Source organism: Prionailurus bengalensis, chromosome A1 (genome assembly GCF_016509475.1).
Source record: "Prionailurus bengalensis isolate Pbe53 chromosome A1, Fcat_Pben_1.1_paternal_pri, whole genome shotgun sequence".
Taxonomy (NCBI): Eukaryota; Metazoa; Chordata; class Mammalia; order Carnivora; family Felidae; genus Prionailurus; species Prionailurus bengalensis.
Window position 1 is genome coordinate 53,349,868 of NC_057343.1, and position 24,908 is coordinate 53,374,775.

Here is a 24,908-nt window from a genome sequence, read left to right on the forward strand (position 1 = left end):
GGAGGAGAGGGGGGAAGGGAGAAAACAGTGAAGCAGGAATGGCTGCCTCTTACTAGTTATGTGATTTGGCTCAAATTACTTAAAATTTCTCAACCCTGATGTCCTTATAAGCAAAATGGTGATACTCGCAGAGGGAACTGTTATGATTACAGAACGTGATTGTGAAAATGCTTGTTTGCTTCTTTGCTTGCTTGTTTGTTTCTAAAGACCTCACCTCTCCTCTACTACTGATTAATTCTGGCCAATGAGTTCCCTCATCTGTGGCCTATTTTTATCCCTTCAAATAGGTCAGGGCTATTATATTATCCTCCCCAGGATTTTGGTATTGCAGTAGCCCTTGAGATCAGAGTCATAGGTAACTGGTAGCATTAAAAGGTTAAGAATTTGTTCTTAATCAAACAGTAAGACAGTAATGGCACTACAAATAGAACCACATTTTTTATATTCTCATTTCCTTCCATGGAAATGAGGATACTTTTCATTTGCTAATGAACTACACGAAGGTCATAGCCATCGTCATGTTGAAATAGACACTCATCAGGTAATGTACTCCAGAAGTGTTTATAGGTGGAATAATTATTCAATCAATCAACTCGCTATTAAGTGAGTGCCTACTCTGCCCAAGGCATTTTGCTAAATCATGTAACAGGCACAAAAAAGCATAGACACATTCCCCCATCTCAGAGCCCACAATAAATAGCATACACTTTGAAAAAACAAACAATTCTCTCTCATAATACTGTACCTAAAGGATAGCTAAGTAGAATTGCCCATGAAAATATAAATGTTTTTACCAGATGTGGTATATCAATATATTCAATGATCTAGCCTCAAGGAAAGTTTTGTGGGATGGCTTAAAATCACATAAGGTAGGTCTAAGTTCAAATCTTCAGCCTGGATTTATTCACTCATTTACACCTTCATTCATTCATTCATTCATTCACTCATCCATCCATTCATTCAACTGTAATGGAATGGGAAACTATTTGACAAAATTCCAGGATGTCATAAAAAGTCATGCCTGTCTGGATGTTGAATATGGCAGGGAGCGTCATGGGTTTGGGATTCAAGATGGCACAGTATAAGAGGGAAACCAGAAAGAAAGAGGATGGGAGGCTGTGAGTGAATAGCACAATCCCTCCTTAGAAGTCCTCAAGACTTCAGTAAAATTAACAAACTCATGACACCATAAGCATCTTTTGAGAGAAAAAAGCTAAAGATAGGACTTAGGGTTAACAAAGATGGCAAGCTACAATGCAGAAGCAGAGAGAAGGGACCATGAGTAAATAGGGCTAGAATTAGAAAACATTGGAGGAGGAATGCTAGACCTCCAAATACTATGGATAGCCAAAGAACAGTGAAGCCCTAAGACATCTGGGTTATATGTCAAATATTTAGTAAGCACCTGCTACATTCTAGTCACTGTGGTCAGTGCTGGGAATACAAGGACAAACAGTTCCTGATTTTATAATGGTTACAAACTAGTTGGAGACACAGAGGATGTTACAAATGATTACACTATGGTATGGTAAGTGTATTAGACTATTTCTATGGCCTAAATGTTTATGTCACCCTTAAAATTCATATGTTGAAATCCTGATTCCCAAGGTGACAGTATCAGGAGGTGGGGCCTTGGGAAGTAATTAAGTCATGGAAACTCTTGTGAATGGGACTATTGCCCTTATAGAAAAGACCCCACAGAGGTCCCCAGCACCTTCAGCTATGTGAAGACACTAAAAGACAGCCATCTATGAATCAGGAAGCCCTTACCAGACACCAAATATGCCAATACCATGATCTTGGATTTCCTAGCCTCCAGAACTGTGAGAAATAAATGTTGTTTATAACCCACCCAATCTGGGGCATTTTGTTACAGCAGCCCAGATGGACTGAGACAAATAGAGACAGTGTGATGTGTATGTGAACATGAAGGATAAATGACCAAGTCCTTACTAGACAATATCTAAAGAGAACAGGCTCTGGAGGGAGGGAGTAAGAGAGACCTAGGTTGAAATCCTAACCCCTCCATATAGAGGCTCCATCACTTTGGGAAAATTAAACTCTTTGGCCTCAGAGTCTTCCGGTGTAAGAATGGGAAGCCTCCACAGAGTTGTAGTGAAAGTAAAGAGGGATGATGTATTTGAAACACTTATCATAGTGCCTAGCACATGGTAAGCATACACTAACTGTTTGCTATCATTATCACTGTCTTCATTGATATTATTGTTGGTGTTGCTTTTGTTAAGCAGAGACCTAAAGGATAAAGAACAGTAAGCTAGTCAACAAACAAGAAGAAACTATCCCAGTTAGGAAACAGTATGCAAAATCACAGAACCAAGAAAGAACATGGTGTGTTCAAGTAACTAAAAGAAGTTCATTATGGCTGGAGTAAAATACGAGGAGCATTGAGACAAAATGATTCTAAAGTAGCAAGCTTGAACCATCAGATTCCCATGTCAAAATGTGTCTCGTTACTAAGAGGGAGGTCCCATTAATGCTTCCCAAAACTAAAGAGATGTCACGGAAGGTGGAGAGTGATGGACTGCTTTGAAGAATATTTTAGAACTTGGGAATTAGAGATTGGGTGGGGAAAGAGGGTGAAGCAGTCAAGGATAACTCCAAATTTCTGGTTTGAACAAGGATAGTAGCATCATTCCTTGAGAGAGGGAACACTGGAGGGAGAGAATCTCAGGAGAACATCTTAGGAGAGATGGTGGGTTCATTCTGGTTGTATTGCGATGGGCGTGTCTAAGGGATCTCCAGGTGGGAACATCTAGTAGGTAGGTAGATATATAGGCTGGAAGCTCAAGAGAGATAGCTGTTTGAGAGTCATCAGAGAAAATAGATGATAATTAAAGCCAAGAGAGTACTTGAAACCACCCAGAGAATATGTGCAGAGCAGGAAAAGCATCCTAAGTAGACAATGAAAAGTAACACCATTTAAGAAACAGGTAGATTTTTTTTTTAATTTTTTTTTTCAACGTTTATTTATTTTTGGGACAGAGAGAGACAGAGAATGAACGGGGGAGGGGCAGAGAGAGAGGGAGACACAGAATCGGAAACAGGCTCCAGGCTCTGAGCCATCAGCCCAGAGCCCGACAAGGGGCTCAAACTCACGGACCGCGAGATCGGGACCTGGCTGAAGTCGGACGCTTAACCGACTGCGCCACCCAGGCGCCCCCAGGTAGATTTTTTAAAAAAGACTACAGATTATGTGAAGGAAGACACTTTCTAGAATACCATAATATCAGAAGAGTAATTTTCTTTTGTATACAAACCACATCTTTAAAGTAAATGAAGAGTACTCTTTCTGACAACTTTGTGGAAAGTTTCCACCCCTGTGAAATTACTTGCTAATATTTACAGAGTGTTTATCAGGTGCCAAACACTGTGCTAAATACTTTACACAGGCTTTTTCATTTGATCCTCACTGTTAGAAAAATGAAGACATTTTGGCTTAGTAAAAATATATAAATTGCCACAACCAGTAAGTCTTAGAGCTCAAATCCAAATCCAGGAATTTGACTGTAGAGGCCACACTCCTAATCAGTTACATAATTCAATAGCTGTCAATGTTAGGGTTGGATGGGACCTCCCAAGTCATCTAGCTCAAATCTCCAAGTCAGAGGAGTATCCCCTCTACTATAAATTCAGATAATTCAATTTATGATACAAACAAAATACCTCAAAAGACATCTCCTTTGTTGTTAAAGAAATCGGTTTCCTTGTCACACAAAATTGCCCCCATCTAGCTTCTACTCTTCGGAACCAGAAAGCAAAGGAAATTATGTATGAAAAATGAAGCAAACAATCATAAAAGCCACTACCAGGATATCAAAGCTTGATAAAATAGTACAAAAGGAAATGCAGATAAAATTTTGACTTGTGATACAAATAAAAATTCTAAATAAAATAGTAATTTAATTGGATCCACAAGAACTATGACAAGTAGGGTTAAGTCCAGGAATACACAAATGATTCAACAACATAATTGCATCAAAAAATTAAATGAGGGGTGCCTGGGTGGCTCAGTCCGTCAAGTGTCTGACTCTTGATTCAGGCTCAGGTCATCATCTCATGGTTTGTGAGATCAAGTCCCCACATTGGACTCTGTGCTGACAGCACAGAGCCTGCTTGAGATTCTCTCTCTGTCCCAACCCCACACTATTTCTGTCTCAAAATAAGTAAACTTAAAAAAATTAAAGGAGAAAACCCATATGATTACATTGATAGATTTTGAATAGATGCTTGAAAAAAATCAGCAATTATTTCATTAAGAATTTTCAATATGAAAGAAATAGAAGGTTGCTATTTGCAATAATGTGGGTGGAGCTAGAGTGTATTATGCTAAGCAAAATAAGTCAATCAGAGAAAGACAAATGCCATATGATTTCACACATATGTGGAATATAAGAAATGAAACAGATAGATGAACATGGGGTGGGGGAAAGAGACAGGCAAACCATAAAACAGATTCTTAACTGTCAATGCCAAACCGAGGGTTGCTGGAGGGGGAGGTGGCCAGGGAGATGGGTTAAATAGGTAATGGGTAGTAAGGAGGGGACCCATTTTGATAAGCACTGGGTATTGTATGTAAGTGATGAATCACTAAATTCTACTACTGAAACTAATACTACATTATATGTTAACTAACTAGAGTTTAAACAAAAACTTAAAGAAGAAAAAGATAAAATAAAATAGAAGCACATACATTGAACTTCCAATGATATTAAAACTAGGTGAATTTGATAATACATGGAAAACATTATTAAAACATATTAAAAAATTTTAAAACACTTGCATATTAAAATATAATAATAGGGGTGCCTGCCTGGGTGGCTCAGTCGGTTAAGCGTCCAACTTCAGCTCAGGTCATGATCTCCCGGTTTGTGGGTTCGAGCCCCGCATCAGGCTCTGTGCTGACAGCATAGATCCTGGAGCAATTCTGTCTCCCTCTCTCTCTGCCCCTCCCCTGCTCATGCTCTGTCTCTCTCTCTCTCCTTCAAAAATAAATTTAAAAAAACATTAAAAATTTTTAAAATAATAATAATAATAAAAATAAGGGTGACTCGGTGGCTCAGTCTGTTAGGCGTCCAACTCTTGATTTCCACTCAGGTCATGATCTCACAGTTTATGGGTTCAAGCCCTACATTGGGCTCTGCATTGACAGTGTGGAGCCTGCTTAGGACTCTCTCTCCCTCTTTCAGCCCCTCCCCTGCTCATGCTCTGTCTCTCTCTCTTTCTCTCTCTCTCAAAATAAATAAATAAACATTAAATTTTTTTAAATAATGATAATAAAATAAATAGAAGGAAATTACTTAAATGTGATACAGACTATTATTATAAAAGCCAGTACAAAAATCATAATAAATGGCTATATGTTTAAATCATTTTTACCAAAATTAACAATAAGACAGAGATGATACCAACCTCTGCCAGATTTCACATTGTTTAGAAGATTTTTCACATACTCAACAAAATAAAAAATATCAAATAATTAGTATAAATATTAGAAAAGAAACAATAAAATTTCATTACTGGGCCCATGAAACTGTAGTATTAAGCTATAATAATATGAGAATTGGGGAATCTGTTTTGATGCAGGATAAATACACTAAAATCAATTGTTTTGGTCCACACTACCAGTCACTAATTATCACTTGAAATAGTAGAGTATTCCTTTCACGATTGCAATAAAAAATATAGGGGTGCCTAGGTGGCTCAGTCCTTTAAGCATCATACTTCAGCTCAGGTCATGATCTCTCAGTTCATGGGTTTGAGTCCCATGTCGAGCTCCATGCTGACAGCTCAGAGCCTGAAGCTTGCTTCAGATTCTGTGTCTCCCTCTCTCTGCCCTTCCCCTACTGGCTCTCTCTCTCTCTCTCTCAAAAATAAACAAAACAATATTTTTAATAGCAATAAAAACTATAACTTACCTAAGAATCAAACAAGAAAGATAAATGACCAAAATGCAGAAAGCTACAACAGACCTTATTAAAAGATATAAGAAAATAACTGAGTAGAAAGACAGACTGTGTTCTTGGGGTGGGAAGACTTGGTCTCATAATGTGGTCAGTCCTTACCAAATTTAATGCAACTTCGATTGCAATTTGTTTTCTAAGAACTGAGAGAAATTACTTTATACAAAAAGTAAATGATACAGCAATAAAAAGCAATAAAATCTCTACTATAAAATCATTATTAAAATAAAATATGCTGTACCTATCAAAACTATAAAATGTATTAAAAACTATTATAATCAAAAAAGTATAAATTTGCACAAGGATAAAATATAAAAGTGAAAGTAGAGAGTCAAGAAATATATCTAAGGTCACTATAAGAATTTAATGTAATACAAAATTGGCATTTTCATTCACTGGGGGAAAGGGCAAGGCTTTTTGGTGCTGATGTTAATCTGAAACTAACTTAGAGTCCAATTCATATACAAAAATAAATTTCATATGAATTAAGATCATGTAAAAAGTAAAATTATACTAAATTAAAACAATTTTTTTTATAATCTTGGAATGATAGAGAACTTCTTAAGTAAGGCAAAACCTAGAAGCCATAAAGGAAGAGAAACATCATTTGCTTACATCTTTTTTTGTAATTATGTGACCAGAGATATCATCAAAAAAAGCCAAAATACAGACTAGAGAAAAACATTTGTAATTCGTAACACAGATAATGGGTGCAGTGGGCATCTATCATTTGTGGTGCCTAAATTCTTTTGACTATTTACCTTACATTTTGATAGCTTACCATGTTATGAACCCATCTTCAGAAACCCTACTTTCCTAGCCCCACGGCAGTGGGCCACAGCCATGTCAGCTGGTGCAGCTTGCCTGAGTCTTAAGATCCCAAACCAAACCACCTGAGAGTTTAAATGATTTTGTGGGAAATGGGCTACAGCAGAGGCCACAGCTGTAGTAATCAAGGTTCTCCTCAGGCCCGTTCTTTAATGCCTATGTTGCATGTTGTTCCTGGGAACTCAGGCTCAAGCCTGTTTCTCAAGCCCTTCCACTGATTCTGGGAACTTACTCAATATCCTTCAACAAATTACTGACTGCCTGCACTAACCAGTTTCCATTGTTATCAGCTGAAAGCTCTAACTAATGCAAAGGGCTAATATCCCTGATACAGGAAGAAGTTTCTACAAATTGATTAAAAAGAAAAAACAACTCAGACATAAATGGGAGAAGGACATAAATAGGAAACTCGTGTAAGTAAATACATACATACAGACAGACAGACAGACATAGCACATGTCCTCATGAATGCTGAGGACATTCAAATTTAAACAATGGGATAGACACCTCCTTTTTACCCATTATATTGGCAAAAATCACAAAGAACAATAGGATCCTGTGTTGATGAAGTCACCCTCATACATTGCTGATAAATATTTCCATATCCTTGCAACAATCTGGCCATTGTTATAAAGATATCCTAGACAGGGGGATTTATTCTTGAGAAATAAAAGGTGTAGTACATAGGACATATGTAGAAAGATGTTTGTTGCAAGATTTTCTTGTAATCTCACAAAGCAACTAGATTGCCTACTGATAGAGAAATAGTTGAATGAACTTGGCTTTATCCATTATGGAGTTTTATGTTACTTGTATCATCAAGTTTACAACAACAAAAATCTACTAATGTGTTCGAATACATATGCTAGGATGCATAATAAGTTGATTAGTATGAGCACAGAGAGAAGTGCAATTCAGAATGACCAAAATGTAGGGCAGGTGACCAAGGTGAGGAGGAAGGGGTGGAAAAGGGGGAGAGAAGGTGAGAAAAGGTACATCCCATTCGGTGGAATTCACATGCTATAATTATAACTGAGAGTGTAAGAAAACAGAAACAAGAAATTGAAAACATTAGCAATTTGTGTTGGGGTTTTCTAATATTGTAATGAGGTCTTATAAAGTTATCAAAGAAAAAGCAATTATACAATAATCTGTATAGTGTGATCTCATTTTGGGGAAAAAGTGTATGTAATATCACCTTCTCTAGTTACCACAGAAAATTATTATTATCTGGGGTGCATAATGAGGAGTTTATTGTTTTTAGTATTTAAGCATAGTTGACACACAATGTTACCTTAGTTTCAAGTGTACAACATAGTGAATCAACAACTCGACATGCTATGCCATGTTCCCCACAGGGGTGGTTACCATCTGTCACCAGACATCGCTATTACAATACCATTGACTATGTTCCTTATGCTGTACCTCTTATCCTCATGGCTTACTCATTCCACAACTGGAAGCCTATATCCTCCACACCCTTTCACCTATTTTGTCCATCCCCCACCCTCTCCCCTCTGACAACTATCAGTTTGTTCTCTGTAATTATAGGTCTGAATCTGCTTTTTTGTTCATCTATTCATTTATTTTGTCTTTTAGATTCCATATACAAGTGAAATCATATGGTATTTGTCTTTCTTTAACTTACTTAGCATAATACCCTCTAGGTCCATCCATGCTGTCTCAGATAGCAAGATCCCATCCTTTTATATGGCTGAGTAATATTCCCTTGCATATATATACATTTCCCATCTTCTTTACCCATTCATGTATCAATGAACACTTGGGTTGCTTCCATATCTTGGATATTGTAAATAATGCTACAATAAGCATGGGGGTGCATATATCTTTTCAAATTAGTGTTTTCATTTTCTCTGGGTAAATACCCAGGAATGGCATACTGGATCATATGTTTCTGTCTTTTGAGGAACTCACATACTGCTTTTCACCATAGCTGTTCCAATTTACATTCCTACTAACAGAGCATGTGGGTGGAAATGAGGAGCTTATTAATCTTTGCTTTCTCCATCTCTGCATTGTTAGATGGGGTACAAAAATCAAATAATGCTTTTGTAATTTTTTTAATCTAGAAAAATGAAAAGGAAAGGAGAAGAAGGAGGCCAGAAAAAATGGAAGGAAGGGGAGATAGAATAGGATGGAAGGTGAAGGGGAAGATTCTAAACTGAAGATGGAAACTTCACGTTAGTGTTATTCTGTCTACGTAGACTTTCCTAACCAAGGTGGACCAGATAACTCTCCTGTGTGTTCCTATAACGTTCTGTACTCACCACTTCTGTTTCAAGGAGAACATTACACAAGAAGGGCTTTCCCACTTCTCTATATTCCCTTGAATGCATAGAGCTCTACCTTATGCACCCCCACATCTCCTGAACTAAGCACGGTCCCTGTCACAAAATAAATGCTGAATATTTTTAGCAGAGATGGTAATATATTTAAAGTACTAGAGGCAAACAATAAGCAGCCAAGAAATGTTCATCACCCTTTGTTCTCTAAATGGTCTCTCATATTTATAAAGAGTATTTTTATAAAATCCAATACCTTTATTGCTCAAAATAACTTTTATTTATCCTTCAATTTTACCTGAATGAAAATAAGATCTATTTAAAACCAAATGTTATGAGGCTAATCAAAGCATCTGAGTAAAATTATATTCAAATGGGCAAAAACTTATTCCATTTTCCAAGTGCTTAGAAAGAACGCAATGTGTACATGAAATGAGTAGAACGGAATTTGGCCTCTCCCAGGCACTCAGTGAGTGTTTAATCTGAATCTAAAACACAGCAGATTGCACGTGTAGTTTAGCTTGAGCGACGCACACAGTGGACACACTTTGGGAGCCTCCTGATTAGGGTTGGCAATGTTAATGCAGCATAAATAGCACTCAGTCGCTAAAGGGATGTCAGAGAAGTTGAGGACTTTTAAAAACTAAAAGAATTTCTATGACTTTGCAATGTAATTAAAACAATAAAATTTTCCAAGTATGGATTTTAAAGTTCTGTGGAAACTCGAGTAAACTGCAGAGAGGAGGCCCATCTCACAGTTCCCTTACCAAAGGAATTTTCTCCTTTGCACTGAAATGAGCTGCTGGTGAACAAAAGAAATTAAAACAAATCTGCTTTTGAAAGAACATAAGCCTAACAATTATCAGTAAAGTAACAATAATAGTAACAATAATATGAGCTATAATTTCAAGACACCAAGATTTTAAGAAGATACCAAATGCTTTGCAAGGCTTCAAACCAATCTTATCCCAGCACAAGCTGCCTTTGAAACTCATGACTTATGAGTGAGGACTTCACGCAGGGATTTGGTTCAATGGGAAATAGCAAGTGGGTGAGTGGATGGATGTGACTGAAAGTCACATTCCTAACTTGTGTGTCATCTGTGAAGAAACAGAAGAGGAAAGTCCAATGGCAGGTGGAAGAAGCAGAGTAGATGAAAGCAGCCCATTGTTTAAAGTTGGACAGCACAATGTTTTACCACACCTACTTCTACCCAAGAAGGTAATGAACATGGTTCATGGCCAGGTCATGACACATTTCCTTGTCAATGATACATTAAAACCAGACAACATTTCTTTTGCAAAACTTCAATATGACACTACCTCTAGGTAATTTAATATACACAGAGTTTTGTCACAGCTTGGTCACCATCTTGATCAAACACAAGACTTAAATAAGGTATAATAAAATAATTAAGATGAAGGTAGTGAATGAATGCTGTTGATTTCCTTCATTCCAAAATTGGATCCATGAACTGAATGCTTTTCCCCATCAAATTGTACCATGTTGAAAGTCGAAGTGAGATGCGATCAGTACCCACATACATAGCTTCTAAGTGCTTTGATAAGGCTTTACCAATGCCATTTATTTTTCTTAGAATGAAGCCATTACTTTAGCAATGCAGAAAGCATCATTTCATTCCAGTATCATACACACACAAATTGAAATAAAACTTGGTTCCTCTTCTTCCAGAATTTGCAAACATGACGTTGTCAAACGGGAGGAGGCAGCTACCTGCTTTCAGGAGTTGCAAATCTTCTGTGCTCAGGCAGGCCACGTGATGTCTCCCATTTATTTATGTTTTTCCCTAATTAAAGGATGCCCCTTTCTGCTGCAATAGATAGTTTAGATTTTTTAATATTGTTAGTGTTGAGAGATAAACACTTTGGTACATATTGGAGAGTAATAAATTGTGTTGAACATTGATAAACTAACGCAATTACCAGCAAGGTCAGAGAGTCAGCTAATTTAGAAATATCAGTTCTAGGATTTTGAGTTGTCCCCTGGAGAGCTGCAGCCACTTTATTACAGCAGGGGGGTGAGGAGAAAATGGTACATTACGATTGATCTTTTGATCTAATTGTGGAACTCTGCCATTCCTCGTTTGACCAAAAATGCTTACCTAGCAAGAGAAAACATAGCACAACTAATTGAGGACTATCCCTTATACACCAGACAAAGTAACAGAATTCTGGAAAGTAAGGGACAAATCGTACTTGATATTATTGGCACGAGCCTGTTGTCACCGACATGCATATTTGAGTCTCTTTTTTGCAATGTCTTTTTTTTTTAATGTTTATTTATTTTTGACAGAGACAGAGACAGAGCATGAGTAGGAGAGGGGCAGAGAGAGAAGGAGACACAGAATCAGAAGCAGGCTTCAGGCTCTGAGCTGTCAGCACAGAGCCCAACGAGGGGCCCGAACTCATGGACTGCGAGATCATGACCTGAGCCAAAGTCAGACGCTCAACCAACTGAGCCACCCAGGTGCCCCTGCAATGTCTTTTAAATCATAATTCCAAATCTAATTCGATAGTTCCAACCAGTTTAGGGGGGGAAAAATTCATTTTTGCATCCATCACCCGTGCTGGTAAAATTGTAACAAAACTTATATGAATGAAATGTTCGGTGCCCTTCTTTCAATACGGACTTAAATCAGCTGTAAATGTACTAGTTTTCAAAAGATTTTCAGTCCCGGGAAAAGTTTGACTACCCTTATGTATTCATCAATATTTCTCGCTTTGTCTATCAATGTGCACTGCCTAACATACCTAAAGATAATTTATTCTAGAATATATAAATTCATTCTAGAACTGTAAGTCTAATTTCCTATTTTCATTAATATTGTTACTCTTAACATGATTTGGTTTGACTAACCCAGTATCTATCAGGTCCTGGGCCTTTAGGAATAGGGCAATTTGACTTATTGTGTTAAACTGTGAATGTCCTGATTTGAGGGCCTAAATAGAGTTCAATTGAAATAAGATTCCTGTTTCGCTGGCAGGCACATCATAGACACCATCAAATTGTATTATTTGGGAAAGCTATTTCAAATGTAGTCTCTTTTAATATGTGATCCCAAGGAGTTTCTTGGGAAGCACTGAAAAATGATTAAAGGGTGTATATGCAGCATCCTGGGAAGGCATGGAATTGGGCAGCATTTTGAAAGCTGACATTTTCAAACAGGGCAATAACCAAAGGATCTTAAAACACAGCCCTAGTATTTGCACACAAGCCTATGAATGATTTTCAACTTGCAAATTCTAATAATATAATAAGGTTGGGTTGTATCTGAAAACTTTCCCCTTGGGTGTTATATTTCCCAAACAAAAACCCTTTAATACATGACTTTCTGTTCAAATGGTTATAAGACAACCAGAAATACAGGTAAAAGTAGTGATATTGTTTACTACAATTCCAATTTCAAATGGAATCAAGTCTTCTGAATGGTAAGGTAATTAACAGGAAGGAAAATTTTCTAAGAAGCTGAGTGGCGGGAAAAGGCATCGCTGTTAAGTGATCATAGATGATACTTTCAGTTCTTTGCCAAGGTTCAACTCTGTGCCTGTACTTTTCAAACCCTCAAACATGTCTTGCAAAATCCAGAGCCTTTCCAACTTCATTAAGTTTCCCTTCTACACCCTCCACTGCTGTGAATTTAACTCTATTATTGAGTACTTAAAGCCCACGGAAGGATGTTAATATTTTAAAAACAGGGTCCTGAGAATACAGCTCGAATGTTTACAATTCTGTTCTGTGGCAGCAGATTGAACTAATGTACGTAGCAAATAAGCGATGTCAGATTGATGCAGGCGGCCCAGCTGTCTGCCCTTTGTCTGTAGGTTTAATTCCCAGAAAGGGACTGGGGTAATCCCTTTGTGATACAATCAGCTCTAGGGGTTTAGCAACTTATATTACATTATTGAAAGGATGAGGAGCTGATGATGGCTGATAACATGAAGATTGCATTAGGCAGAATATTAGCCCAAACACCACTGAGCTGCTGAGCCACTTCTATTGCTAGAACATTATACACAGTTTTTGTTTTTCAAAAACAAGTTGAATTTCTCTTTGGACAAGTCTAAAGTAGCTTGGCTAGGAAGGGAGTCCATATTTAGACTCTGTGAAGATGAGTTATCTTCCATAAAGAAGATAACTTGCACAGAAAATGGGTAACAAAAAATTTGGAATAGAGAGTACATTTGCATAATGTAGTATATATTATATAAATTACATGTATCATACATATATATTATATACACATACTATAATAAAATACAATGTTATTTTGTAAAGTAGTCACATAAACCAATAGATATGCCATAAATGATATCATGATTTAAAATACACATTGTGGGGGCACCTGGGTGGCTCAGTCAGTTAAGAGTCTAACTCAGCTCACTATTCGTGAGTTCGAGCCCCACTTTGGGCACTGTGCTGACGGCTCAGAGCCTGGAACCTGCTTCGGATTCTGTGTCTCCCTCTCTCTCTGCTCCTCCCACTGCTCACATTCTGTCTCTCTCTCTCGAAAATAAATAAACATTAAAAAAAATTAAGATACACATTGTGAAAGTATTTCCACCAAGTTACAACTTTGTCAATTATACTTCAATAAAGTTGGAATAAAATAAAATACTGGCTGCCTTTAATTTCGTAAATTTGAAACAAACTTCACTTCTTTTGAGACTGACATCATGAGATAATGTGTCTTTCCTCTAACAGATTTCTCACCAACAAAGATACTTCTGCCTTGATTTTCTGAGGGGAAGCTATGGCATGTTCTCTGAGTTAGTTAAGCAGTGCTGTGTGTGATCTTAGATCTTATAAAGAGTGGGCACTTCAGAATTTCTGGAAGCAGTCTCTTTCCTAACAGTCAATACTACTTTTCTACAAAACAGAAATCCCTCAAATAGATTGTTTAATTGGCTTTAAAAATTATTTAGGAGATATTTTTCATTAAAAAATTACCTTAAATTGGTTTTTGAAAAATTGATGAGTTTATAATATGATGATTATCAATGTGTTCATCCATTCAGAGATACCGCCAAGTGAACTGCTCAGAATGAAAATAGCCCAGAGATAGTATCAGTCACTTCTGGGAGTGAGGTAATGTTTATTTTGGGAACTTATTCTAGAGAAAGTAGGGAGAGAAAAGAAGTGAACTGGACCTCTGTCCCTAGAATCTCTGCCTAATGGCCCATCCAGTGCTGCTAATGGGTAGAAATCCAAAGTGGGTTTACTTTGCAAAGGCAAAGGCTTTGAATTTTTTATTCTCTTCCTCCTTGAAGATGAGGCATCGTCCCTTCAGTCAAGAGTTTGGGATCTTCCTGTTCAGTATCAAGTCTAATCATACTTGCAAATAAATAAACTGGCATGCCTTTCCTCCATTTTCTTATCCAAAACCTGATACCACATTCTTCAGTCAGGATGAAAAAAAATATCTTACTACTGTTAATAACTTACACAACCGTTTCTCAGTTTAGACCCTTATGACATGGATATTTTGTGATTCATAAGTAAAAGCAAGCATCTCTTTGTTTTTTGTCTTTGTTTTGAATATTTTTATTAACTTGTTTTTTTTTAAGTAGATTTTTTTTTTTTTGGAGCAGTTTTTGATTCACAGCAAAATTGAGCAGAAAGTCAGAGTTCCCATATACTCCTGCCCTTTCATACACACAGCCTTCCCCACTTTCAACACCAGAGTGGTATGCTTGTTACAGTCTATGAACCTACACTGACTTATCATTATCACCCAAAGTCCATATTTACATTAGGGTTCACTCATGGTATTGTACATTCTATGGGTTTTCACAAATGTGTAATGACATTTATCCATCATGTGGTATCTTACAGAATAGCTTCACTGCTCTAAAAACCTTCTGGGGTGTGCCTATTTATCCCTCTCTCCTTACTAACCCCTGAAAACCACTGATCTTTTTTACTGTCTTCCTAGTTTTGCCTTTCCCAGAATGTCATAAAGTTGGAATAATACAGTATGTACTCTTTTTAGATCAGCTTCTTTCACACAGTAATATGCTTTTAAGGTCCCTCCATGGCTTTTCATGGCTTGATAGATCATTTCTTTTCAGCACTGAATAATATTTCACTCTCTGGATGTCCCACAAATTGCTTATCCATTCATCTACTGAAGGGCATCTTGGTTGCTTCCAAGTTTTAGTAATTATGAACAAAGCTTCTACAAGCATCCATGTGAAAGTTTTTGAGCAGACATAAGTTTTCGGCTCCTTTGGGTGAATACCTGGGAGCATGATTGCTGGATTGTATGGTAAGAGTATGTTTAGTTTTTAAGAAACTGCCAAATGTCTTCCAAAGTGGCTGCACCATTTTACATTCCCACCAGCAACGAATGAGACTTCCAGTTGCTCCACATCCTTCCCAGTGTTTGCTGTTGCCAGTGTTCTGGATTTGGGCCATTCTAATAGTCATGGAGTGGTATCTCATTGTTTCCCTAATGACAGATGATGAGAGCATCTCTCCACATGTTTATTTTCTATCTGTATACCTTCTTTGGTGAGGTGTCTGCTAAGGTGTAGGCCATTTTCATTTGAGTTGTTCTCTTATTGTCGAATTTGAAGAGTTCTTTGTACGTTTTAGATAATAGTCCTTTGTCACATGTCTTTCTGCTATTATTTTTTTGCAGTCTGTGACTTGTCTTCTCATTCTCTTGACATTGTCTTTCACAGAACACAATTTTTTAATTTTAGTGAAGTCCAGCTTATCAATTGTTTCATGGATTGTGCCTTTGGTTTTGTGTCTAAAAAGTCATAGCCATACCCTCCCATGTTATCGTCTAGAAGTTAAATTGTTTTGCATTTTATGTTTCCATTTTGAATTAATTTTTGTGAAGGTCTTTGTCTAGATTCATTTTTACATTTTCATTATGTGGATGTCCATCACCATTTGTTGGAAAGACTATCTTTTCTCCATTGTATTTTTGTTGCTGCGTTGTAAAAGATCAATTGACCATATTTGGGTTGGTCTATTTCTAGGCTCTCTATTCTGTTCCATCAATCTATTTATCTATTATTTCACTAATATCAATACCATCAAGACACACTGTCTTGATTAATAACTTTACAGTAATCCTTAAAAATTTTTTTGCCATTAAAAAACTTTATTTTCATTTTTTTTTACAAAGAATACCCCGCACTTGGGGTGAAAATATATCTGGTTAAGTACAAAATATAGTTTTTATCACACAAAAAGATAAACATTTAAAACAACAACAACAAAATGAACCCAATTTCAGCCCACATACTTTCTCAGAAAAGGGTGGAGCTCAGTGGTCTGACACAGGACAGTGAACAAAGTGCTAAGGCTGAGGCGGACGGACCAAGTGCTTAAGGGCTGCAGTGAGAGAGGGCTGTCATATCCCTGTCTCATAACACTGCGCAGGACAGGGCTGGGGGCTGTGGTGAAGGCCCGCCCGCTCAGTTCTCATGGCAATGTCTGGAAGCTCTGATCACAGTGTTGGGGGCATCTTGATCTAGAGTTCCTCTTTGGGTGTGGAGAAGTCACAGTGGGCAAGGCTGATAGCAGCAACCCTTCTCACATAAGTAGAGTGTTAGAATTACAGAATTCTGTACACTGGGACAAAGTGTCAAAAGCGAGGAGGAACACCTTTTTCTTTCTTTTTTTTTTTCTTTGTCATTGTGCTTATCCCTAGAGACATAGTAGACCAGTTTTCGCTTACATTTGAGATAGGAAAAAGAATTTTTTTTGACAGGACCTAAGTGCTAAGAATTATCACCTCAGGATCAATTCCAAGGAGTCACATGAAAAAAAAAAACATATTCTCCCATATGAAAATGTTTACAACAGGAGAACACAGTGCAGTAGGCTCTAAAAATGGCTTTTAAGACCTTTGGTGGGGCATAGTTACAACTGCTTTAAGCCAGATTAAAGTACATTCTAAGCAAATCCTTATGAACTTTTTCTCCTTCAGTATTGTATAGCCTATTCTAGATCTTTTACCTCTTCATATAAATTTTTGAATCGGCTTATTAATATCCATAAAATAACTTGTTGGGATTTTGATTGGGATTGCAGTGGATCTATAGACGATCAATTAGCTTTTACTATGTGACAAACTATGTCAAAACTTAGTGGCATAAAACAACAACCATTTTATTTAGTTCATGATTTTGGGGGGCTGGCTAGGCCAATTCTACGTCTGTCTAACATGACTGGAACCAGCTGGAAAATTAATTGGGGGTTGGATGATCTAGAATGGCCTCTCCTCATGTCTGTCATTTTGCTATCTGTCAGTGGAGTGATGGTTGGTTAATGGGGCTACATGTTTCACACTATTCAGTGCACTAGCTTAACTTTCTTCACATAGTCATACTTGCAGAGTTCCAAAACCAGTGAGTCCCAGTGTAAGTCCCAATGCACAAGCACTTTCCAAGCCAGTGCTTATGATGTATTTATTAATGTCCGTTTGAGTAAAGTAATCTTATATGCTCAAATTCAAGAACCAAAGAAATAAACATTACCTTTTGATTGGAACATATGTAAATTGACCCTGGAAAGAGGCGTGCATACAAGAATGGGAAGAATTTATGGTCATACATATCATATGCTTCTAGGACCTATGACAGACTGAAACAACATTGTAATTGCTGACTCTAGTGGACATGTATTAGTGTTTGTGTCTGCACAGTATCTAACTGCCCTTCCTGGCTTTAGAGAACTCTCTTTTGTGCCAATCACATAGTCTTGGTAGTCTTGGTACCCAATTTGTGTGATAGACTTAAGTGATCAAAAGGTACAGAATTCCACTTACAAGATAAAAAAGTCCTGGGGATATAAAGTACTAATGGTGACTACAGTTAACAATATCATATTGTATATCTGAAAGTTGCTAAGAGAGTAGATCTTAAAAGTTCTCATCACAAGAAAAAAAACTTATAACTATGTGGGTGGTGAATGCTAACTAAAGTTATTGCAGTGATCGCTTCACAAAATATACATCTATCAAATCATTATGTTGCATACTTAAAATATATACAGTGATATATTTCAATTATATCTTGATAAACCTAGGAAAAAATTAAATAAGTGCCAAGGTCTTTAGAATGGATTTCCAGGTCCTACATAATAATCTAACCCTTAACCCCACCCCCAGTGTCACTGACCTTGTCACCTCCCATTATCCCCTCCCTAACTGTCCCAACCCCATTGGTCTACATGTTGTTCCCCCAAATTCTTTTGTCTCAGAGCCTTTGCACTTTCCATTTTCTCAGACTGAAACACTCAACACTCTTCCTCCACATACCCACAAGATTTTCTATTATTTTTTCTTCAGTTCTCTGTGAAAAATGTCACATAAAGCCACCTTGAATATCCTATATCAAGTTGCAGCTATGTGTCCAACTCCTGACAGCTTATAACCCTTTACACTGGGGATAGAACGTATTTTCCCATAGCATTTATCATCACCTGACATATATTTACTTTTCTTATTACCTAGAAACAGAATCTAGCCTGTGGTAGGTTCTCAATAAATATTTGCTGATTAAATATATGAAAAACTGAGTGTCTGGATTCTCCATGGCAGTGGCCTATGGAAGCACTCCTACCCTTGGCATATTGTCCCTACTAGATGATAGCTTTGTCCCTTCCACATCCTACTTCTTCACACCTCTGAAACTGCTCAAATTTCAAGCATAGTCCTCTAACATCCTTGATTCTGTGATTCTTGATATCCTTTCAATCAATTGCCCTCTTTGTCCTCTAAAATAGCCCGTTGGTTTCTGTTGCTTGCAGCCAAGAATCCTAATTGGCACGCTAATGTTCTGTGACCTCTGTCACTACATGCCCCCAATTTTCTTGCACAACATCCTTCTCTTAGAACCCTCTCAATTCATCAAGTGCAATCAAATAATAGCTACATATGACCTTAAACTGGTTTTTATCTTAAGTTGAGTATGGAGTGAGAATGGAAAGTTTCTCTTTTCTAAGTTCAGGAAAGGAAGCACATGACTAACTAACTGTTCTTTGGCTGTAGTTCAAGCTATAAACTAGTAGCCACAGTTTTAAAGCCATCTAAGGCTATCCATCTTAGATTATCTTTAGTACTCCTGAATGTCTGTAATCCCTAAACTCCACACTTCCTCAAATCCACTATAAGTTTACTCTTGGCTTTGTTCAGAGATTTTGCGTTCTACAAATACAGTTCCCTCTTGCATAACAACGAACAAAAAATTATAATAAATGTAGCTTTCTTTCGTATGTATTTGAGTAATGCTCTCTTCCTTTAACAGAGGGCATTTGTTCCTCTACTGAAAACATTTTGTGGCAAAATCATAGTTAATTCAGAAGGTAGTCATCGTATTTTCTACCTTCTTCTCTATAAGAATTAATCAGAAGTTTGGGTAAAATATCCATGGTGTCTTCCAAGCGACCTTAAAGGGAAATGTCATAAACTTCTCAAAAGTCAAAGAGACTTCCAGCTTTGGTCTAGGAGGTAAAAGGTGGAGAAGTTTCCTCCCAACCTAACAACAAGAGAATTCAGATAATCTACAAAATCATAACTTAATTCTTAAGTCCACCAGGGAACAGAAGCTGCGGGGCAAACAGTCTAAGATCCAAGGAAAGATAGGTGTGTTCGAGGAGAGACGGGACACTCATCCTGGCTCATTTGTAGCACACTGAGGGAGGAAGATCGGCTGCCACACGAGTGCAAAAAAAAGAGGAGAGAATGGATAGAATAAAGGTTTGAAGAAATAATAGTTGAGAATTTTCCATAAATAATAACACACATGAAATTACAGAGCATAGACTCTCCCACAAACAAGAAGAATCTTCATAAAAAACAAATTTAAAAAGCCCATAAGTATGTTTTATTAAAACTGCTGAAAAGAGAAAGAGAAAATCGTGAAATAAATCAGAGAAGGAAGACAAGTTATATGTCAAAAAACAAAGGAAAGAATTGCATCACACTTCTTGTGAGAAATTATGCAATCCAAAAGAAGATAGAGTGACATCTTTAAAAAGCTAAGAGAAAAATGGGGTACCTGGGTGATTCAGTCGGTTAAGCGTCTGACTTCAGCTCGGGTCATGATTTTGGGATTTGTGAGTTCAAGCCCTGCGTCGGGCTCTGTGCTGACAGCTGCCTGGAGCCTGCTTCAGATTCTGTGTCTGCCCCTCGCCTGCTCATGCTCTGTGTCTCTCTGTCTCTCAATAATAAATAAATGTTAAAAAAAAAATAAAGTGCTAAGAGAAAATAATGCAAATACCTCATTTCATTATGAAAACTCTGCCAAAGCTTTCCAATAGTTATTTATAATATATGGCTTTTCAGACATCATTTCTCGAACTGTTTTGTATTACATCTGTTATATTCAAGAATTAATAGATTGAGGGGCGCCTGGGTGGCTCAGTCAGTTGAGCGTCCAACTTCGGCTCAGGTCATGATCTCACGGTTCGTGGGCTTGAGCCCCGCATCAGGCTCTGTGCTGACAGCTCGGAGCCTGGAGCCTGTTTCCGATTCTGTGTCTCCCTCTCTCTCTCTGCCCCTCCCCTGCTCACACTGTCTCTATCTCTCAAAAATAAATAAATGTAAAAAAAAATTTTTTTAAAGAATTAATAGATTCAAATATTCCAAGTTTAAGAAAAATTATGTGAAAAGCATACTATGGTCCCTGGGCTAATTTAAAACAATACAGACTACTTAGATGATTGTTTGATACCTGAAATCAGGCAGCAGAACTGGGTAGGTTTCTCATCAACTCCACTTACAGTTACAGGAGTCATCCTACCGAATACCATAAAGTTATCAATGCATTGTTCTTAGTGACCAAAAGCCCAGACTCAAGTCAAAAAGATGTGGCTCCTCCACTTAACAGCTCTGTCAGTTTGAGCAGAACATTAAACTCTGAATCTGTCAAAGAGGATCAAAAATCCCACCTTAAGTGGTTGTTGTTGGGGTTAAATGAGGTGTATGTAAAGCGCTGAACAAAAATACGCTCTCAAAAAATGGTAGTTCTGATGACTAATATGCTGTTATTTTAAGACTTGACCAACAATTAATATAGACTTGATTCAGAATACCAAAAACAAATAAAAGTGTAATTTAGATGCTGATTTTCCAGCAGCTACTCTTTGTTAACTTTGCCCAGAGAAGTTAGTCATTAGTAGGAATTGTGGTACAAAGCTGGAGTGATTTTTATTTCACTGTAATTGAAATCAGGGAGCCCCTCTGAGTCTCATAAGATCTCGAGTACAAGTGACTTGGCGGGTACCACCATATAGATCAATTACTAATGTGTCATTTGTCACTGGTAACTAAAATAATATTCAAAGTTTGCAAAGTGTCTTAAATCCTTCCATACAAAACACATACAGATCTCACGTGTTAGGATTTAATAAAATAATCCCAAAGATAATGATAAATTTCATTTAAAAAGTCAACATTTGTAGTCGTACTTATAACTATATTGTTAAATAGTTTTGTTGGCATGCACTTCTAATTTTATAGTACAATACATAGTTTCAATTTATTAAGTTATAGTGATCTGTAGCATAGATAGGGAAAATACAAATATATTAAAGGCCCTTGTATTTTTTCTGTACATGTAAAATATCAATATGAAACTATATATGTTTGTATTTGTCCCTGATTATACTTCCATAAGTATAACTTTCAGAAATCAAGTTTCTTCAGTATCCTGTAAATGCCATATAAATGAACTACCGTGTTATTTTCTCTTTTTCTCTGCTTTATGGTTATTCAACAAACTTCCAAGAATATTGAGCATCCATTCTGTGTAAGACGTTTTGTTCCATGCAAAGTAAAACTAGCAGCACACTATTAAAATGGTCTAAATATAGGCTACTTTTTGAACTGCACTTAAAGAATCAAGACCAAATGTTATCACATTAAATAAGAACTTCATTTAATAGAGAGTTAAAAAGAAAACTCATTTCAAAGCCATTTTTGGCTCTTATTTACTTCTTTAATGAAGCAGAGGCTCTCCTTTGTGAGCAAGATGGTGATATGCAGCAAATGATAACTCAAATGACTACATAATAAAGGAGATGGGATATGTTGTGCATTATCTTACACTGAAGTACTGATAGAAGATGATTTGCTAGAGGTCATGTTTTGCAAGAATAATATGTTCCGTGATTTCATTGTGCTACTACTTTTCTGACTTTTGAACTGATTGGTGCCCACACTACAAAGAAATGTGAAAGCTCTTTTCCCAAAATGACAAAGTCACTTTTTAAAGAAAAAAGATGCATGCATACTGCATTAGGTCACTGTCTATCTGCTTTTCTCAAGGATGTTAATCACAAATCACTGACTTTAGTTATCATCGGATCCCAACTCTTTATTTTGTAGATAAAGTTATTGAATGATAAAGAGGCTATGACTCAACTATGGTCAAACAGACATTTACTGAGACCCACAGAATCACAATCTTCCTGGCCAGGGCTTCGGCATCTGCATTTGTGCAACTTTGCTGTTGATCGTGATAATCAAGGAGAGAGGAAAACCATGAGTCTGGCAGGAAATACTGTACCCACGTGAGTTTGCATTCAGACAGACCTGAGTTTCAGATCCATCTATCACTTACTGTATTGTGATCTTGGTAAGTTCTTTGTCTCTCAAAATCCTGGTATTTGTTCATATATAAAATGAGAATAAGACCTGCCATATGGTGTTTATGTAAGGATTAAAAGCAACATGTATGTTAAATGTATTGTACAGTGCTTGGTACATGACAAATGCTTACAAATAATAGCTTTTGACTGCTTAACCCCTCTGCACCTTCGATGAGCTGTTACTTTTCTTCCACCCCTCTTAATCATGAAGTGTCTCCTCTCCTGGTCTCTAGGATGGCATTCTTTCCTCATTATCCCACCTGACGTCTCCTCACTTTCCTCCACTGTTATCTTCCTCTACCCTCCATAAAATGTGAGCATTCTCCAGGATTCAGTCCTCCATTCTCTTCTCTGAATTTTTCTAGATCTCTGTTTTCCGCATGATGTCAAGTAACATGTATTTGACAAACATCCTTAAATTCCTATCTTTAGTTCTGCCATATCTTGAGTTCCAGAAGAACATTTCAAACTGTAATTAAGAGTGTTCAGTGGCACCTAGGTGGTTCACTCAGTTAAACATCTGACTCTTGATTTTTGCTCAGGTCATGATCTCATAGTTCATGGGATCAAGCCCTGCTCTGGGCTCTGTGCTAACAGCACAGTGCCTGCTAGGGATTCTCTCTCTTTCTACCACTTCCCTCCCCACTGCTTGTACTTGCTCATGGGCTCTCTCTCTCTCTCTCAGTAAATAAATAAGCTTTTTTTTTTTAAATTTTAAAAAGAGTGTTCAGCTTTAAATGTCCTGTAGACACATTAGCTTCATCCTTAACAGACACACGTGAACACACACCCATCCTCAATTTTGTGTCTATGAGTATAGTATGACTATTTCTTATCTTTTATCATCATCTTGTCTCTAAAATGTTGATATTTTGTCCATCATCACTGTGGCAATGATTCATTGATTTTTTTTTTTAATATTTTATTAAAATGTTATTTGTCTTGATTACTGAGCTTTGGGTGACCGTCTTAAATTTTGAGTCTAAAGCAAGTGCCTGCACATGCTTCATCCTAGTCCTGGTCATCGGCTGTGGTTCTGGCTGCATAACACCTCTTTTTCTCTAAGTATTCTCTGAGTCTGGCTCTCTACCTTCATAGAAAATCCATGTGTTCTCCCTAAATGTCCATCAACTGATGAATGGATAAAGAAGATGTTGTTTATATATACAATGGAATACTACTTGGCAATAAGAAAGAATGAAATCCTGCCATTTGCAGCAACGTGAATGGGAACTGGAGTGTATTATGCTATATCTCAGTCAGAAAAAGACAGATATTGTGTGTTTTCACTCATGTGGAACTTGAGAAACTTAACAGAAGACCATAGGGGAAGGGAAGGGGAAAAAATAGTTACAAACGGGGGGGGGGGGGGGAGGCAAACCATAAAAGACTCTTAAATACAGAGAACAAACTGAGGGTTGATGGCGGCGGGGGGGTGCAGGGGAGAGGAGAAAATGGGTGATGGGCACTGAGGAGAGCACTTGTTGGGATGAGCACTGGGTGTTGTATGTAAGCAATGAATCATGGGAATCTACCCCCAAAACCAAGAGCATGCTGTATACACTGTATGTTAGCCAACTTGACAATAAGTTATATTTTTAAAAATCCATGCTCTCTCAATAACTTTTCAATAAATGCCTGTTCTATTTAAGTCAGCCAGGGTCCCTCTCTATACTTTGAATCTATGAAGAATGAATAAATGGGAAAAGGAGGAAGAATACTCAAAATTATACCACTGAGAAGTCATCCACATTCTGAAAACCTTATATGTAAGTACTCAAATTTCCGACAAAGTAACAAGTCCTAGTATTTATTGGCTGGAAAATTCATGGTACAAACTTCAATGCAGGCCAGTAGGACTTGTTTAATGCACCAGGGTGCATTATCACGGTATAGTGTGTATTACAAGCACCTGCTTCTTTGTCAGGGAAAACAGAGTTAGTTCCTACTTATCTGTAAATCTCAATTTCCTCATAAGATTATTGTGAGGAATAAGTAAGAAAAATGTAAATTACTTAACATAGTGTCAGGCACACATTACATGCTCAATTAATGTTTGTGGAAGCAGAGACGGTAATGGTAAGTTGTGTCTGTTTGTTATACAAAACAGCTAATCTCAAGAAATCCTTAATAAATACATGAATAAATGGAAATCCTTAAGGAC